At 47.9% G+C, this 13,241-nt stretch overlaps 1 protein-coding gene across 1 annotated transcript in view; it reads right to left on the bottom strand.

Moving 5' to 3' along the window:
- LOC142560209 (uncharacterized) overlaps positions 1–12,394 on the bottom strand; it is a 45,223-nt gene extending 32,829 nt beyond the window's left edge. Inside the window, exon 1 of the mRNA XM_075672141.1 lies at positions 12,195–12,394. The gene's annotated coding sequence lies outside the window, so the exon portion shown is untranslated. The remainder of the gene's footprint in view (positions 1–12,194) is intronic.
- Positions 12,395–13,241: the final 847 nt, after the last annotated feature.

The following is a 13,241-nucleotide window of genomic DNA, read 5'->3' as shown; positions in this document are numbered from 1 at the left end:
AGTCTGTCCCTGTCATCTTTTATCGCTTCTTCGTCGTCGTCACCTCCTTCGTGTTCTCCAACGCCTCCGCCACAGTCCTTCCTCCTTCCCCGGGGGTTGGGCCGTCAATGTCCGTGCCGCAGTGGGTTAGTTTTCGCGCGGATGGGTGGGCCTTCTCCTTGAGGTTGGGAGGGGCATTCGTGGTTACTTCTCCCATATGTGCCGGGATCCATTTGAGGTATTTGGGCGTAATTTTGCCGTTCTTAAAGTCTTCTGCTCTGCGTTTCAGGATTTCGGCCGCCTCGGTGGAGACCCAGCGCTTTGTGAAGTTCTTAATAGCCGTCTTAGAGTCGCTGATTATTGTTCTGTATTGTTGCCGACCGTTGTTTACAGCCAATGCGATTGCCGTTTCTTCCGCTGTCTCCAACGATCAGGTCCTTATGGAGCCCGCAGTCACGGTCTTTCCTTTCGCGCATACGACCACCATTGCGAAGAGGGAGTTCCCTTTGTCAGCGCCGACACCACCATTGTCATCCCGGTTTCGAAGGTACCGTGCGGCGTCTACGAAGAGCACCTCCTCCCGCACGCCGTGGTTTTTGAGAATCGTTTTCGTGCGGCATTTTCTTCTCTCGACATTGTGCACGGGGTGCATGTTTTTTCGGGATATTTTCCGTGTTTATTGCGGCTCGGACGTGTGGGTGAATCTGCGTCTTGGGGCCGTTCATTCTGTGGTAGTTTATGCCGTTCTTTTCCATGATTTCTCTGCCCGCCTTAGTTCCGGAGAGTCTCGAGTGGCGCTATCCTCTGTGCTTCCGCGACTTCCTCCGGTGTGTTATGTACCCCGAGTTGTAGTAACTTTTCGTTTCTTGTGTATTGGGGGAGTCCCAGTGCTTTTCTGTACGCTTTACTAATGAGCGCGTCGATCTTGTCTTTCTCAGCCTTGTTCCAGTGGACGAACGCCGCCACGTTCGCGACGTGGCTGATCGCGAAGGACTGAACGAGCCGTTCGACGTTTCTTTCTTTAATGCCCCTCCTGTTCTTGGAGATTCTCTATTAGCCGAACGGTCGCCGTGACTTTCTTTTCCAGGCGTGTTGCAGTTTCCGTATTTGTTCCCCTGGCTTCGATCCAGAGACCCAGGACTGTGATCTTTTGGGCCATGGGTATCTCCGTGTCTTTTCTCGTGGTTAATCTGATTCCCCTTTTGTGTAGTTCCGCTACGTCCCTGGACGGTTTGCCGAGCCTCTTGGGGCGGTAGAGGAGCAGTTCCGATTTCTCCGGTGAGCATTCTAGTCCAGTGGCCTCCAGATGGTTTTCGGTTGCCTCCACTGCCCCTTGAAGTCTGTTCTGTATATCGCCCTCGCTTGCGTCCTTCGTGGTCCAAATCGTAATGTCTTCTGCATAAACGGTGTGAATAATTCCTTCTATTCGCTACAGTTTTTCCGATAGTCTGATCATGACAAGGTTGAAGAGCGTCGGTGACACGACGGACCCTTGTGGTGTGCCAGCGCTGCCCATGTCCACCTGGATACTCTCCTCCTCGTCCAGTCTGATTCTGGCTGTTCTTCCCGTAAAGAAATTTCGGACATAATTATATGTTCGCTCGCCCAGGCCGAGTTGCGCAATTCTGTCGAAGATGGCCGTATGCTTGACCCTGTCGAAGGCCTTCTTTAGATCAAGTCCAAGTATTGCCCTCAAGCCCCGCCCCGTGGTGTCTGTAACTTGCTCCTTGAGTTGTATCATGGCTTCTTGACTTGGGTAGAGAGCCCTCTTCTGAAGCCAATCGTGTTGCTGTGGTACAGGTCGTTTGACTCTAGGTAGCCGTTAACTCTCCTCAGGCAAGCGTGCTCCATCACTTTACCAACACAGAAAGTGAGAGAGATCGGCCGCATGCTCTGTATTTCTAAGGATTTACCCGGCTTGGGTATGGGGATCACGTCGGACCTCTTCCATTCGTCGAGTATCCCGCCATTCCGCCAGCACTCGTTGATGTAGTCTGTGAAGCGGCTCGTTGCCTTGTCGTCCAGGTTCCGGAGCATCTTGTTGGTCACTTTGTCGGGGCCCGGAGCCGACTTGGTCTTGATGGGCTGCAGGACCGCCTTGATTTCTTGCTGGGAGAAATCTCTGTCGAGGTTCTCGTTGGGAGTGCCCGAGTAGTTCCGGTGTTCAACGGCTGGAGGTCTCTCAAGGTACAGCTTGAAGATTTCATCACCCATTTCACGGATGTTTCCTTTGTACTTGTGTCTGAGCTTGGTCATTTCCGCTTTCGCCGCTGTGTTCGTTCCCGACGGATTGACCAGGTGCTTGAGGATCTTCCATGTCTTTCCCGTGTTCATGTTGCCGTCCATGGTGTCGCATACCTCGTCCCAGTCCTTATTGCATAACTGGGCGCCGTGTGTTTCGATGTTCTTGTTTAGTTCCACTATTTTGCGCCTTAGATGTGTTTTTGCCCTTGCAGACGTTTCTGGATGGATTTTTTTCTTGTACGAGGTGCGCGAGCCTCCTGTCCGTCCGCGAAGATTGACCACCACCGTTGTAGTGGTCTTCGTGTTCACGTCGAGCCCCCCAGTCATCCCACTCCATCTCGGTCGTGGCGCTTTCTACTTCTCGTAGCAGCTCCCCGTTCCAGTCTTCTATGTTTCTTATGGGTCCCTGTTCTTTTTCGTCTCTGATTTTGCTTAATTTGTCCACGTCTACCAGCCGAAACTTATGTTTTATTCCCTTCGTGACGCGGGCCTCTCCTAGGGCTATGCTGAGTATCCTGTGATCGCTCCCCAGGTCCTCGAAGGTGTTCTCCCAGGTGATTCTCCCGGCTCTCCTGCATAGCGTTAGGTCTGGTGTGGTGTCCCTATGGGGACCCGCACCCACTCTGGTGTGTGAGGCCAGTTCGTTGAGAAGGGCTAGGCCGGCCTTATTTATGAGATCGGCCAGATTTTTTCCCTTTTTGGACAAGTGTACATATCCCCACTGCCTGTGTGGAGCGTTGAAGTCACCTACGATGACGAGCCTGTTGTCGCCCGCGATGGTCATCGTTTCGTTAGTTAAATCTTCGAAATTGTGTGTTAGGCCCTTTTTGGACGGTCTGCTGTAGACGTTCAGGACGAAAGTACAGCTGTCCTTGCGGCATGGCACGACTTCTATGAGGATGTGGCTAATGTCCGTAGTTTTCCTCATAATTCGCGGGATCGCGACCAGTCCTTTTTTGACTAATGTGGTCCCGACTATGTCCCTCCCCGTCCTTTTTGTGCGTTGTTCGTGGGTGGCGCACGCGGCAATTTCGGCGGGGTCAAATGTTTCCTGGAGAATGATTACGTCAGGCTTTTTTTTCCTTTTGCGGTCGTTTTAATGTGTAGTGTCATCGTTGCTTTTTTGTTTGAGAAGCTGCGGCAGGTCCACTGCAAGATGACGAGTCTTACCTTTTTGGGGCCCGCCATCTTTACGAGATCTTCTTCTCCAGCTCTGCGAGCCGCATGTCGTGCTTTAGGCCCTGCGCCTTCCTCTCTGCCACGCTGTCACTAATGCGCGCCGCCAGCATCTCGAACATTTTCTCCATTTTGTCCTAGAGCTTGTTGAGCCTGTTTTTAAGGCCGTCAGTTTTTTTTTGTGCTAGGTCGGGGTCTCTTGACCTCTAGTACCGGAACGACCTGTTCGTTGTTCTTGGTCTCCGCGGTTTTACGCTTGGCACCCAGTGGGTGGGCTACATCTGCTAGCATATCCACTTCCTCCTCCATGTCTTCGGGGGATGGGATGGAGACGGCGGCGAAGGCGGCTGACAGGGGCGACGATTTTGTCTGCATTTTGGTGAGTATTTCGTTAAGTGTTTTCTGTAGTTCAATTCTTCCGGCTGTTTCGCTACTTTGTTTATTTTTGCCTTTTCTAGCTCCTGTCTGAGTAGCTGGTATTCCGTTCGATATTCCTTCACGCGCTCCTTTATGTGTTCGTACTTGCCTCTATCGTTACTGGTAATGCCGGGCCTTCTCGATTCGCGATTGGCCATTACGTCTGACCAGCTCACCTTTGCTGCTGTCGTCTGTTCTTGCTTCTTCCCCTTCGTTTCGGGCTTACTCCCCCTCGAGGCGGTTATGAACCCACTCCCAATCTTGTCCCTGTTCCTGGACCTGGCCCTCGAGATCGGTCGTCCCCGCGCTCCCGGCCTGGACATAGATCTAGACCTGGAGCTGGACTTGGATCTGGGAGCGGGAGATGGTTGTGTGTGGCTGCTTTGCCCGCCGTCGGAGTCTTGTGAGCCAGCTACCCACAAGAGTTCTTCCTCGTTTCTGCTCGCTGCGCACCTTCTTAGTTTGACCATGTACGGCATCTTGTATTTAGCCCTGCGAGTCCCGTCCACTGTGGGGTGAGCTTCTCCGCAGAGGTTGCATTTAGGTGTCCATTCGGGGTCTTTGGCCGGATTTTTGCCATCGCACGGCGGGCACAGCTTGTCGTCCGGTCTGGGGCACACATCGGGTCTATGCCCGAGTCGTCTACACTCTTTGCAAAAGTATATTTGTTTCCGATAGAGGGATACTCTCATCATGATGCTGTTGAAGTGCGCCCACGCGGGGACCCTGTTGCCCTCGTACAGTAGTATCACGGTGGTCGTGCTGCCCAGTCTCTTGGCGTACGCCAGCGAAGGGTTCCTCATGTTCACCAGTGCGTGCACGAGCTGGTCTTGTTTGTAATTCAGGGGAATGCTGCGGATTATCTCCTTGGCCATCTCTTCTGGTGCCGAGACGTACGCGTCCTTCCTCCCGTTAATTGCTAATTCCTTGATTTTGGCGACTTCTGTCGCCATCGTCTCGCCGGTGTGCCTATCACCAGGATATTATGCGTGTGGTTGGCGTAGATCGCGATGATTTCGTCGCTCCTCACTCCTGCTTCACTGCATATCGCCTCGTCTAGGTTGGTGCTACAAGTGTTTCTGATGTTGAGCCCGTCTCTCGGTCTGACGATTATCTTGATGTCGTCTCTAGGTAGTCTGGGCATCTTGCTTGCTCGTAAAATCTTGTTCACTATGCTCCTACCGCCTTTGCGCATCGGGCTTCTCCAGCGGGTGCCCTGCATGAGTGCTTCTTGGGTAACGTTCGCGCGGCCCTTTCTTTTGTGCGTAACCGCCCATCCATCCGCGTCGCCGTTATCGGCTCGCGGAATCATTTCCTCCTTCTCTGGACTTGGTATTCAGGGTTTCCCTCACTTCTGTCTCATCTACTTGCATTTCGGAAGTGGTTCCGATCCTCTGGTTTACACTGTGACACTGTTTTCCGCCCTGCCGGGGGCCGGTAGGGGTCCGCTATAGGCCTAGTCGGCATTAAGCTTAGCTGTGCTTCTCACTTCGAAAAATCTTCGAAAAAGGTCGCTCAACCGGTGTCCCTGGGTTCGGGTCGATTTGCTCTATCCGATGGTGGTTGGTTTTCAGGTATTTGACTCAATAATTCTGCAGAACACATTCATAAAGGCAGAGCCGTCGCGAAGTGCTTCCGCAGCGCTGGCACTTCTTCTCCGCCCCCCACCCCCTGTGATTTGATGAGCTTGACGAGTTCTTAAAACCTATATTGCGCATCATGCTCTTGTCGAATAAGCTATATTGTATGTAGTCGGTATTCTTTGAAAAAGCACGACATTATTTAGACGATATGCCTTAATCACTGTGTACTACACCTTCATCTATAATGAAACTTTTGCATATTTTTCTTTGGAACTTGCATACCCGTCTTACTCTGCTCCAGCAAATTCAAGATGACGCTTTCTTTTCCATTATGTGAACCACTCCTAGGGAAGGGGACATGAGAATGAGGCGACACGCCACGGCACTCAACTAATAAATGAAGCTTTACTCTGATGCGCGTCCGAATAAACATTGACAGCGGTATTACAAAAAGACAAAGTCCTCACTGCTAGTAGAGCAGACCCACTCTTGCTGTGTTCACCGAATCAAAAGTTTGACCACACGTTCGACGTGTTCCTCCATCGTCTAGCTACACTTAGAGGCAGCCTACACACCTTGTTTCTTGTGTCGCATCAAAAGAGAAATGCTACCGGATTGTTAATTTTAATTTTGGTATAGCCATCACACATCTGTGGAGCATACTATTATAGTGTCATCAACGTGACCAAGATGCTGGTTCGTCTGTGGGATCCTTTGAACATCCATGGCGGTCCTGCTCTCACAGTCAGTGCATGTTTAGACAGTGGTCACCATGCATTGATGAGCAAGCGTGTGCAGTGAGTGCCATTCGCGATTTTTTTGTAGACACTAATCCTATGGACTGCCTACAAGTGGTATTACATGTTTCGTTTTCTCTATGTCGTTATGTTTGGCTGCAAAAACAAGGAAGCAAAATGGATGCCCTGTCATTGCGCCACTCGTTCTGCTTGGTAGTGATATCTTGGTAGCCAAGATATCATTCTTACTTCCAATGCAAGTAAGAGTATTGTGCGAACGCACGCTATGAGCACACCAGTGTTCCTAAAGTGCAGTACATATCCACTGTTCAGAGTTGAACGGACAGTAAACGTCAAGCTAACGTTACCTAACATTTCACTGCGAACACTGGCTAACACCGACAGTTTCCCGCCGGTCCCATCTCGTACGCCACCGAGGTGCGACGCCTCCAACACCACTGACGACGCTCCCCGTCACACTAGCTTTGTGATTGTGCTCTTCCTCCTGCCCAAGAGCGGCCTTACGTGCTGCGCCGCGCCAACATGACGCACCCGTGCGTAGTTGTAACACCAACCGAGGACTCTAAGCGCCTCGCTGAACCTTGCTATCACTTTTGTTATGCCAACTTTCCTTATGCAACTGGCCAACGTTTCGGTCTTCGTCAACGGCCTTATACGATGATAGGTCCTCCTATCAAAACATTGGCCAGCCTTTCTTAGGCACCTTATCCCTGTTTATAACTTTAACCTAACTTAAGCAATCATCGTAGATCGCCACAACTGGAACTTTATTTTTCAATACAGATGTACTTGGCAAATAAATGACAGTCAGATGCATAATTTAGTAACTACAATTACACGTATGGGTCATACGCTAACCGGCACAACGCACAACTATGTGGCTAAACGTCGCCAGAAGGGCGGGTTGCCTTCATAATGTGATGGTGTCGTAGGATCAATGCAAAGCACACGCAGATGAATACCTGTTATGCAGATAACAATAGCAGGTCACATGCCGACTTCCTCACATACCTTCACATCCGAGTTTCTTTCTCTCGCACTCACCTCCCGACATTCCCTCTCTCTTAGGTTCGCCCTCACAGACTTTCCGAGGTCAATCCTCAACTCATCCTCTCCTGTTTCCGCGAGGTTGAGGGCTAACGAGAGTTAGCATGCTCTCTTTGGGGTACGCCTTCGTGAGTGTGCCCTAACAATCACCATCCATAGCACGACGCCAGCGGGTACCCAAGTCGATGATATTGTTACGTAGATACAGCGATGGCCAAGATGAGATCGAGCCATCCTGACTCACTGTTCATCGTCTTCGGAGCTGTGGTCACAACCGTCACTATTATTACCGAAGGCGCTCGAGCGATGCCAATGAGACATATCTTTGTCAAAGAAAAGGCTTCGCGAATTCGAATCCTGTCTTCTAAAGCAGCATGCACTCACCTCCGGAAGTTACGGTGCATTGAATTGGAATAAATTTGACGTTATTAAAGAACAGCATGGCTTCAGTGAGTGAAAGGCACAAAAGATAAATTACGAGTGCTCCATTGGCCAGCATGGTAAAAGGCAGTGTGAAGTCCGGCAATGGGGATCTGAAAAAAGAATGATAATAATAATCTAAAAGTTTAGGCTCATTAAGCGAAGTTCGGCGGGGAGCAAATAGGAGCTGTTTTATAAGACTTAAGTGAAACATTCAGTGACAACACAGCATTTTCGCATGTCGAGTAGCAAAGTGTTCTAGGAATAAGCTTTAATATTTTATAATTATTCATGCGAACGTTTGGGAGCTCCGATAAGCCATTTAGAAGCTAGGTATGCTACCCATGATGTAAATTTCTCGATGACGCGGTCACTAATTTTACAAGAAATTAGAACGCTTAATTGATTAATAACATGCTTATGCTAAATAACTTTTAAATTATTTCCGGCGCATATTTCAATATTCGAATTGTATCTAGTGAGTATGCAAGTTATATCGACTTGAAACGAATTTCGAGGGCTACGCCAGTTTGGATATATTCATTTTCAAATTGTCCAACGAAGTGCATTGGCGTTTCAGTTACTTTAGTGCTTCAATGCTTTTTTGATTTTTTTTCTTTTTTTGGGGTAAGTTGAACAACAGTGCATTTTCTCCCGCAAATTTGGCAGCGCCTATCTCGAAACCGGCGCCATCCTCAGAATTCGTTCTAAGCCGCTATGACTTGTATACTCACCAGCTACAGTTCGTAGATCGAAACATGTGCCAGAAATAGTTCATTAGAAAGTTAATTAGCGCGATATGTAACTTATTCAATGAAGCGCTTTGATTTCTACTAGAGGTAATTGCCGTCTCGCCGAGTGATTTAGGTCAAGGGTTAGAATCGTACCATCTGCAACGCGTAATTTTTTGAAAATTTGGGGCAGAAAAAGAAAGAGCTTGTATATTTTGACATGTTCCTGTGCTTCCGCAACGAAAGTGTTATTGAGTGCTACAATACAAAACTGACGATGGGAAGAGGCCTCCACTGCAGTAGCTACGCTGTCTGTCCAATCCTACGTCGTTCCTGACGCCATCACCGCAAATCACCGCATCACCGCTTGCGGCTATGGTGTTTTCTGGCGAAGCACGAGGTCGCGCGACAACATCTCCGATACGACGGCCTCATTTCGACGGTGCCGAAATGCAAAAACGCCCTTGTGCCGTGCATTTACTGCACGGTAAAGTTCCCCAGGTTGTCAAAAGTTCCCCACTACGGCGTGTCTTATAATCAGATCGTGGTTGTAGCACGTAAAACCCCAGAATTGGATTGTTATAATTACCTGAATAGAAAAAGAAACGCGGCACGCTACAATATCATGTACTCATGTAAAAATCCACCGCAATCATCTAGCACTGCCGAAGAGGCCTCGCTAGCACTGGTGTATTCTGTCACACTACCGCGTCAGCTTGCCGCAGCCAGCCCTGCCGGTCATATCATCCTTAGTTAACGAAACGCGACTGATGTGCCTTTCACTGTTGGAGTTGAGTGGCGCGCAATTCGTCAAGGCGCTGCGGCTCAGGAGCGGGAAAGAAACGGACAGTTATCCAAGCGTGAGCTGTACGCATTCCATTTAGCTGCATTTACCTGCGACAAATGATGTGAAATACGAAAGAACGGTCGGCACGGCCTGGCAGCAGAGCCTCCGTGGTCGACATGTTCTGTAGTCGCGTCATCCGCTCTTGCCCTCATGTGCAGCCGTCACGATGATGGCGGAAACCCAATGTGCGCCCAGGGTTGTCGGCATTACCCTGAAGGTCTGTACGGAGCAGTGTGCACAGAGCACGACCACTTATAATTAGGCTCCAGTTCAGCTAACATTTGCATACGTTGGAAGGAATGGCGAACTGATGGGAAAGATATCACGAACCTTACATATGAGACCATCGCAATGAATAAAGATGATTGAATAAATTGGGATAACGATACAAGTTTTTAATGTACGTTACGGTATAACTACGTGTACGCTAACAGAAATGCTCCCACAGTAGTTGCAAAAAGACGTATAGACGTGCTCTACTCATACTAGACTAGTAGTAGCTGCTCTGGATTTACAATGGCAAGTCGTAAATCCTTCGAGAAGCCAATCATCTAGTGTAGCAAATTACTGCCTTGAATAGGCGTTAAGCTTACGTAATAATTTGGTTATATGGGCGCTGAGCCGTGCTCCCGCATGGGTTGCAGAAAATAGCGCCAGCCTTTTCTCCTTTCCCACAAGAACCACTTCTCTAGCACTGTTTTTCCGCATTTATTTAATGCATTCCTGTAATCTCTATAATCATGTGCGTAATAAAGCATCGTAAAGCCGACGTAGCACTGCGCTTTTGAAACCAGAACAAAGGTGACTAACCCTAACAGTCGTAGCATCAATTATCTGCTACGAATTATGGTGCTTACGTCACACTAAATATCTTTTGGCGCTGTACGTCCAAACAATCTTCCTTCCTTCCCATCCTAGAGTTAATACACGATAACTCACAGTATATGATTATTAGAGACACAGAATGATATACGAGTAAAAAAAGATGCGGTGAAATTATCCAGAGGATATTAAAATATACATCATGAATAACAAGTCATGATTATTACGCAGGCTCTGTCGTAACGAAGTGGACATTCTTACTAAACGTGTAATACTAGTGCATCACACACTTCTTTAGTGCTGAAAAGCGGATAGGTTCATTGCAACACACCAAGTAGCTTCTCTTCTTTTTTTTTCTTTTTTTTTTCTTTTCGGTGCTTCATTGTCGTTTTCAGTACTTGGAACACTCGTTTGTTAGTCATGTACGAACAATCATTTTGTTATGTAAAAAGGTAATGCTAATTGATTCATATTCACGTGGTTTTCCTAAGTATTTCCTTTGCAAGTATTTTCTTGCGATATCAATTATATGGACATACCAACCGAAATTTCCCCGTTGGCTTAGGTGTGAGGTTCCGAATATATTTAGGTATATGTACGCTATATGCCATGTCATGCACTATGCCACGCTGTATTTGCGGGTTATATTGCTACACTATTCTATCACTAAAGTTGCTAACAAAAGGTACTACGTCTTTCACTAATTTCTTCCTCAGAATTTTGAAACAGCAGCCCACAAACAATTGTCATGAAACATAACACACACAGCACACTCCTTTTATCCGAAGTAGTCTCATTGTATTGAATAACCTTCAGAACAATATCAATGCTGGAACCTGAAGGTGATGTAGCTTTAGTGGCACGGCTTTTAACAGGCAGCGTATTAGCACTTGTGTGATCTCACTGCAGGAATTACACGGCGTGGTAAAGGTTTTAAGGGTGCCACAAATTTTTTTGCGCACCCGTGTGTATATATAACATCGTCTGGGAAGTCTAAGCGCAATGCAAAACCTTGCTACCGCAGTCAGTGCCTCGTTCTTTGGGCGAAACTGCTGCCAACTTCATGGCCGACCCAAAAATTTGGCAGAGTTACATTTTCTGGAAGGAAAACCCTCTGTATATTAAAATTATCGGTAGTCAGATTATTCTTGCATCCCTAACCTACTGTGACAGTCGTTGAACCTTCATTTACTGCAAGTGTAGCCACCCGTACAAACTATCAGTAGATTTTTTGGATGGTGGCTTTCTAGCTCGCGTACACAATTTTGCCAACTATCCTTTCTTTATTCTCCGCATTCAAGCGCCAGCTTTTTTCTTTTCCTCTTTAGTTCCAGAGTTAAACAGGAATGAGGCCGTAACTTTACGCTTGCTCCAGACACACACCTACCCTAGCCCCACGGTTCTACATCACTGCTACCCGGGTTTATATCCAACAGATGCCTGCAAAGCTTGCGGACAGCGAGCAACGCTGCGACACATGCTCTGGGAATGTGCCGGCAACCACGGTAATGGGATCACATTCGTTCGCGACGCGTCCGTAATCGCGGCCGTTACCACAGTACGGGAAGCCTCGAGCTCGCTTCTTCCCGACGCCGCCCCGGCTGCGGGGGCCGCCGGGGACCTCCTCCATCGGCATCGCCGTCGCTGGGAGGCGGCTCTCAGAAGATCAGAGTTGACAGACCAGCTCTGGGCCGTCCGGTTACCCAAAGATGCCGCCCGAGTCGAAGGACTTCGAGCCGCCACCTGAGGCCACCACAGCGAAACTACCGGACCATTCATTATTAAAGTTTCTTCTCTCTCTCTCTCTCTCTCTCTCTCTCTCTCTCTCTCTCTCTCTCTCTCTCTCTCTCTCTCTCTCTAGTTCCAGAGTGCACCGTTACGGTCAGTTTTGACATGCGGAATCTGCCGCGTGATTTATTCGCTCCTCCAGTTCAGCGGAGTTGTTCCGCTTATTTCAATATGTATACCAGACTATCTTGGTACGCGCTCATTGGTTTGCCAATCCTCGTGGTTTTCAGTACTTAAAAAAATGCACCTATTCCTTCCGGTTTGTTGTCCGCGGGAAAGCAACAGCAAGCAGTGCGTGAGAACAAAAGTTCAAAAGAACAAAAGAAAGCACCAGAACAAAAGAAAACAAAAGTTGCCGCAATTGAGCGTTTCTCTGCCTTACCGATACCGTTATTTTTGTAGCAAGTCTGGCCAGTAACGAGATTTCAACAGTTTCGCCGCGCGCCTTCTTGCCAGTGTCTCTGCCAAATCCTGTGCAAGTAAACAGCTTAGCAGCGATGATGCCTCAAGGCATCCATTCGAAAAATCCTGCACTCTATAACAGATTGTCGACAGCCGTTTTCTGAGATGTTCTGCTTGTGCGAAGGTATTTGAGTTTTGCAGTTTCTTGCAATTGTTTCGGTAGTGCAATAACAAAGGAAACTGTGCCTTCAAAATGAATAATGTGATGATGCACTGCAAACGCATGATTTTAAAACTGAAGTTTCTCTTCAGTTGCAGGTAAAAAGCAAAGCGAGAAAGGAGGCTAAGATCCACGAAGGGGATTTAAAAGTATGCTGCGTGAACCCCACAATGTAAATGTAGAAGCGCAGCACAATAATTCGAACAATATATTTTCAAAGAAATCTCACACCAGGAGATTTCAGCCTTTGTCTATATCGGAGCACCTTGCTTCCCCAACGAGATTTTTTTGTTTGAAAGGCGTATGTTATAAACGTTTCTCGCAAGTCCAAGAAACGTAACTCGCTTCGTGCCAACAACGCAGTGAAAACATTCTATACAATGAACAATAAACTAAGGACGCATATTTTTTCGAATAAAGCATAATTAATCTTGGAATAAGACCTTCTAGCATCAAGGTTAAAAAACACTGGAACTTAAACTAGATAAGAGAAAAACTGCGTCGATATCAAGCTTTCGCTTCACAACGACATCTACGCATGCGCAATGTGCATATCTCGCTTAACTAAGAAGCGTAACCGAGGCTTAAATCAAACGCATTACCAACGATAACGGAGCACTCCGACTGCACCAGGGGATGATTCACTCTGAGCAACCTGACAGACCAGAGAAAAACAAGAAGAATGTCTGGAACAGACAGCTGAAACTGAACTTCATAAATATATAATAAATATATTTTGAGTTTAACGTGCCAAAGCCACTTTTTGATTGTGAGGCACGCCGTAGTGGAGGACTCCGGAAATTTCGA

Source organism: Dermacentor variabilis, chromosome 10, assembly GCF_050947875.1.
Source record: "Dermacentor variabilis isolate Ectoservices chromosome 10, ASM5094787v1, whole genome shotgun sequence".
Lineage (NCBI taxonomy): Eukaryota > Metazoa > Arthropoda > Arachnida > Ixodida > Ixodidae > Dermacentor > Dermacentor variabilis.
The sequence above is the reverse complement of the archived record's forward strand: the minus strand, read 5'-3'. Positions and strand labels throughout refer to the sequence as shown.